Source organism: Callospermophilus lateralis, chromosome 10 (assembly GCF_048772815.1).
Source record: "Callospermophilus lateralis isolate mCalLat2 chromosome 10, mCalLat2.hap1, whole genome shotgun sequence".
Taxonomy (NCBI): domain Eukaryota; kingdom Metazoa; phylum Chordata; class Mammalia; order Rodentia; family Sciuridae; genus Callospermophilus; species Callospermophilus lateralis.
Window position 1 is genome coordinate 126,665,430 of NC_135314.1, and position 6,000 is coordinate 126,671,429.

Here is a 6,000-nt window from a genome sequence, read left to right on the forward strand (position 1 = left end):
AACACAAGATAACCTCTGTGTTCCTTCTGGCAAAAAAACATTTTTTTTTTACTTTCAAAATATGCAAACTCTGAGTCAGTGCTAATTGGTGACAATTAGTAAAAAGAGAGAATTAGGGATTGCAAATAGTAAAGGGACATAAAATAATGGACTAAAGAGGAACACTGGTTTCCGTGCTACACTGTGGGTACAAATAAAGGAATGAAAGGAATTTTTGTTTACTCCTTGCCATGTAAATTATTCTTCATCTTTAAGATCTTGGTGGGTCCTAGGAACTTACAATAGAACATGAGATGTAGTACCTCACTAGTGAAAGAGTCAAAATTCCAAGTCATAAATCAGAAAGGCAATGAATATGTGGAAATAAAATTAGATTGTGGGAGATGGGAGCTCCTTGGTATGCACATCATCACCAATAAAACAAGTGAACTTGAAAGTGTTTGAGGGAAATTAGGAGAGTACCTATTAAGCAAGGAATGACGAATGAAAATGGAAATCAATACTTGGATATCCATTATTAACTTCAAATGGGTTAAAATGCTATTCTTAGCATCTTCTTATGGTGACCAATTTCAAACATTTTAATGAAGGTAAAATGTTCCTAAAAACTTCCACGGGTTTATTCCTAGACTCCACCCCAACACTATTTCGCCATAATGTCCTTGTTCCGCAACTGAGAGGTCTTCCATCTTGGCAATTTCCAGAGTCTAATCTAGACTCCAGACTCCTTACCTTATTTTTGTGTAGTAGACCCTTTTGCTAGACTGTTGAAGCCCAAGGACTCCCTTCTCAGAATAACTGTTAGACTGCAGGTAAGATAAAGTGCACAAAATAACTAATTAAGTGAATTATATGTAAATGCTCTCCTGTCCACACCGACTTGGGGAGTCCACGGACCCAACTTAAGAATATCTGATTGGGGGATGACTATTCTAGAATGATGGGAGTTTTTTCTTACAGGAAAGAATATGCAGAAAAGTTTTAAAACTCACTGATACACAGCAAAATAATCCTGCTCAGGGTCAGTAAGTGAAGAAAAGAAAGAGTTGCAAAGAAAAGCCTGACCTTCGATTTCTGCCTATACTAAAGCTATTCATGCTGGGGCTTTAAAATCCTGTATCAAGAAAGTCCTCAAACACAGCATTTTCTGTGTCCTGATGTCACAGGACACAGGTGAAGGAAGGTGACATTGGAGAAGAGAAGATTGTAGTGAGTCCTGTATTTGGGTCCTAATCCCCCAACCCATTCTTTGCTACAAACCAACTTCTGAGATCAACTCATGCATCTCTGAGTTGAAACTCGCTGTCTAAAAAAATGAGCAGGTTAAGTTAGAACATCTCCAACATTTTCTCCAACTCTGACCTGTCAGGATTCTGACACTGCACCACCATTTCTCTGGGAAGAAACATTAATAAGATTTCTTTTTACCCTAGGTCCAAAGTAGGAACAAAGTTTTTATATAAGAAATTTCTAGAGGATTCAGAAATATCTTCTGAGAATCACCTAAGCATAACTTTAAACCTAAAAGGGACACCCTCTCACCAAACCCAGTAAACAGGTGAGGAAAATGAGGCCCAGAGAGGCAGAGATTTATTTGTGGTCACATCATGAGGCAATGCTAATGCTATTGTGACTACTGCTATCTAGCACCAGCAGAATTTTAGGACTTGGTGTGAGTATTCAAAACCAGCTCCTCAGTTCACTTGAAGAGAGACAGAAATAAAACTGAAATAAGCTGAGGCATGAGATGGGGACTGCACAAGGTAGCAGGTGACTGGGGTAAGGGCACCCAATGACAACGTGGTGTACCTCAGGCAAGGTCAGAGCTGAGGTCCTTGGTCACACTGTGCCCTTTTTATCACTGGGAAAAACACCTACCTCCTTCAAATATCATGTCTAAAAAATCCATCTCAAAGAACAAGCATAATTATTTCAAAATGGGGAAGGAAGATACATATGTGAACCCTCACTAATAAGGTTAATAAAAACAAAGTTCAAGTTTTGGGTGGTTAATACCATCTTGAAAGATCAGCATTAGTTAAGAAAAATCTAAAAGAAACTTTGTAGAAATTTTCAAGTTTAAAAGACACTTGAAAAAACTTTGACCTATCTTCTGTGGCCAGCCCTGAAGTCTAGTAATTACTCCATAGCACTTTTAATAATACATTCACTGCTATCTTCAGAATATGTAATTATTGGCTTGTTGGTCAAGTTTAGAAATCATATGACTATTTCCATAGTCCCATCCATTGTAGAGATTAACTTTACATGAAATAAATACAAACAATGAAACTGTTGGAAATTTTGATCAGATCATGGTCTAAATATGTTTCATTAACCAACAATACACATGCAGAATGCTTTTAAACTTATGCTTTGATGCTTAATTGTCTATTTACCCTCTGCCTTCTGCCCTCAGAAACACTCACAGCAAGGCACATTACCTCTATCTCATATAATGAGCTATGGCTTTCAGAACCATTTTCTTTGAGACAGGCATGGTGGCACACGCCTTCCAGCACTGAAGAGGCTGAGGCAGGAGGTTCCCAAGTTGGAGGCTAGCCTCAGCAATGTAACAAGACTTTGTCTCAAAATAAAAAATAAGAAGGACTAGGGATGTAGATGATTGTACAGTGCCCTGGTTCAATCCTCAGCACACAACTATTTTCTTTGAGATTCTCTTTGAAAGCTTGCAGAGCCTTTCAAAATCCAGATTAGAGACTCCATCCACACTGCTGGTTTGACAACTCCATAGCCCAGTTTCTCCAGGAATTCCCAGAGGCAGCAGTGCCATCTACTGGTAGGGAGGGTACAACTTGTTTTCTGAAGCCTGTGCTTAACACGAACCAAGGACCGAAAGAACAGCAGTAGAGATTTGTCTTTGTGAGGCTTTTTTTTTTTCTAGAGCACATTGCAAGAAAAACTGATGCTTACAGCCCGAGGGAGACACGTAACCTCCACAGGACCCTCCGTAATATGAACCACAGGTCCTCTGGAAGCCATATGAAGCCCAGCCAGGATAACTAATACCGAGGCAGCTCTGTCTGGAAATGCCCTACTCAAGGCTCCACAGGCAAGCGGCAGAGCCTCACTGAACTCAACATTTCCAGCCTCTCTTTCCCCCAGTGCTTCCCTATCAGATGATCTCACCCCAGTGCCCCCACCTGTGGCCGCTTTTTCCAGCTTTATCTTACAGTCGGTGCTCAGAGCTTTTTCAACATGAAGGCTCTTATATTTACACAATGTGACACAGATCCTCCTCAAAGGACATTAGTGCTTAGGCATGCAGGTGGGACTTTAATCTCTCTCATTAGCTCTTCATCCTCCCTGTCCCTGACCCAGAGCGCAGAAAGGAAATAATTTTGTTGTTGCCTTGAAAGTAACATTAGTGGGCTTTTATTGAATTAGAGAATGAAACCTCGTTCCTATAGGTTGCTGAGGAATATTTCTTCCCTTGAGTTGAACTAAACCTGCCAATCTTCCTGTTGCCCTGGCAAAGAACCTAATCAGTGTTTCTCAACCTTTGGAAGCCCTGCCACTGTTTAAACAAACATTGTATGACCTTTGTGTAGTTTATATACAAAAAAATTACAATTTTCTCTAAAAGCAAAAGTGCATGGCTTTCTTAAACTATGCCATCTACTTCACCCTTTAAATTCTCTTCCCCACTACATACCAGCTTAAAAAAAAAAAAAGAAAAAAGAAAAAGAAAAACACTGACAAAGTTCTTAAATACTTCCACCAATCTGCTTTGTGTTCCAATCCATCAGGTGACAATCTGTATTTCACTTTACAAGGGTCATTTGTGAAGTACCATTGAGTTTCACAGCAATTTCTGTTCTTTCACATTCCTTCATCTCAGAAAACCACCAAAATTTGACTTGCTGTAGTTGATAAACCTGAAGCTGATATCTCTAACAAATTGAAGTGTCACTTCCTCAAAAAAAAATTTTTTTAACTCACTTAGTAAATTGAATTTTCAGCAAAGGAAGACATTTCACAATGGGGTGTGTCTTAGATGTCTGAATATCAGATTGTTTCCTACAGAAACACAACTCTGTAGGAAGGATAGAGTACTAAAGGGCTTTGAAGTGCTATGGCGATGACTCTGAGAAGTCTGGTGAAGATTCTTGTTCCATCTCATACCAGAGTAAGTCCTGACGGTTGAACCATTTCCTACCGGGTAGTTGCCAGGTATATCCAACCAAATACTTAACCCGTGGAACACGGAAGGGACTTTGTATGTTTCACTATAAGATATACCATATGCCCTTGCCTTTGCCAGTCTGGGGAGATGGAGTAGAGGTGGGGGATGGATACCTTGCGGAGTTTAGCCAGCTCCTAAACTCCTGGACACACCCTCACCCTTTTAAAGTGTGATTCAAAGTATGACTTAAGGGCTGGAGTTGTGGCTCAGTGGTTGAGTTCTTGGCTAGCATGCGTGAGACACTGGGTTCCATCCTCAGCACCACATAAAAATGAAATAAAAATATTGTGTATCTACCTACAGCTAAAACGTAAATATTAAAATTTTAAAAAGTATGACTTAAGGGAGATATCCCCCCTCCCCCACCACAACTCTTCTGGCAGCCAAATGGTTTAAACATACACTTTTCAAAGAATTAAGGAGGTCTGAGTAGGTTCAATTTAAGACCTTGCCTTCCCTCTCCCCATAGCCCATTAACATGCTGAAAATAAGTAGTCACTTGGGCAGCACTAGAAATTTACAGAAAATTACGCCCCCCACCCTTTCACACACCCCCTTCTTATATTCTTAAAGAAGAATCTCAGTGTGATGGTCTGGTCTGCAGTTCACTGCAGGCATTTCCCTCCTCACCATTTACCAGCCATCAGTTACGCTCTATCTGTAATTCTTTTTTTTTTTTTTTTTTTTTTTTGTAGCCTCTCATTGAGACCGGCTCTATCAGTGCCCAACTGCTTTTAATTTATTTTTTCTTTCTTTCTTTTTTCTTTTCTTTTTTTTTTTTTTTCTCGTTTCTTTTTAGTCCCTTAACAAATGTCTGGATTTCTTCAGCAGGCTCAAGGCGATCATTTCGGTGAAACTCTGGGCTGAGAGCTGGCGTTCCAGGTCCAGCGGGCAGCCTTCTCGGAGCAGCACCCCGGGTTCCGTGCACCCACGATGCCCCCACCCGTGCCAAGACTGGCGGCTCTCCTTCGCACAGCTGCGCTAGGAATTCGGCTTCTCTCGCAGCAGCCACGGGATGAGTTCGAGTCCCAGGGGCTCGGCCAAAGTGACAGTACATTTTTTTTTTTTCTCCTACTGTTCTCCCATGTGACAGGTCCCACGGCACGAAAGCCACCTTCGGTCTAGCCCAAGTCCAGCGCCCGTGACGCCCCCGCCTCGCCACCCGCACCCTTTACCTGGGGAGGGGACCGATGCCAGCATCCCTCCGGGCGGGAAACAAAGGCGCAGGCGAGAATGCCAGGTGGGCAACCCCCTCGGGCAGAACCCGCAGCGCAGTGGGGAGGAGGGGGAGGTGCATCAAAGGGTAGGAAAAGGGAAACCGAGGCAACGACAGAAGCGGCGGAGCTGGGACTGCATCCTCCCCACAGCCAGGCTCCTGGGGCAGGCGGACCCCAGACCTCCCCTGCCCCGCCCAGCTCTGCCCACCCCGGTTTGCGGGAGCGGGCATGGGAGAGACTGGGGGACTGGCCGCTGGCTCTGCTTACCTCCGGAGAAGCGCTCCGGCTCCCTCCGACGGCTCGGGAGAAAGCCCCGCCGCTCGCGCACGCGCACTCGCGCTCTCGCGCCTTCGCCCCTCTGGCCCCCGCGCGCTCCCCTCCGACCGGGCTCTAGCCCGCCCCGGCCCTGTCCGTCAGCGTCCGCGAGAGCCAATCCGGTCGCATGGAAGGCCCAGCGCCGGTCACGTGTCCAAACCAGCCAATCACCAAATTGCCCTCGGCAGCGCCCGCTCCGATGTCCCCAGGGGTTCGGTTGCTACCGCGCTGAGCCGGTGCGAGGCTGGCACAAAGGGCTGA

At 44.1% G+C, this 6,000-nt stretch overlaps 1 protein-coding gene across 2 annotated transcripts in view; it reads right to left on the reverse strand.

Moving 5' to 3' along the window:
• The window catches only part of Tmem108 (transmembrane protein 108), a 306,840-nt gene extending 301,080 nt beyond the window's left edge, over nucleotides 1-5,760 (reverse strand). For both annotated transcript variants that reach the window (XM_076868412.2, XM_076868411.2), the window contains exon 1: nucleotides 5,692-5,760. The gene's annotated coding sequence lies outside the window, so the exon portion shown is untranslated. The remainder of the gene's footprint in view (nucleotides 1-5,691) is intronic.
• Between the last annotated feature and the right edge of the window lie 240 nt (nucleotides 5,761-6,000).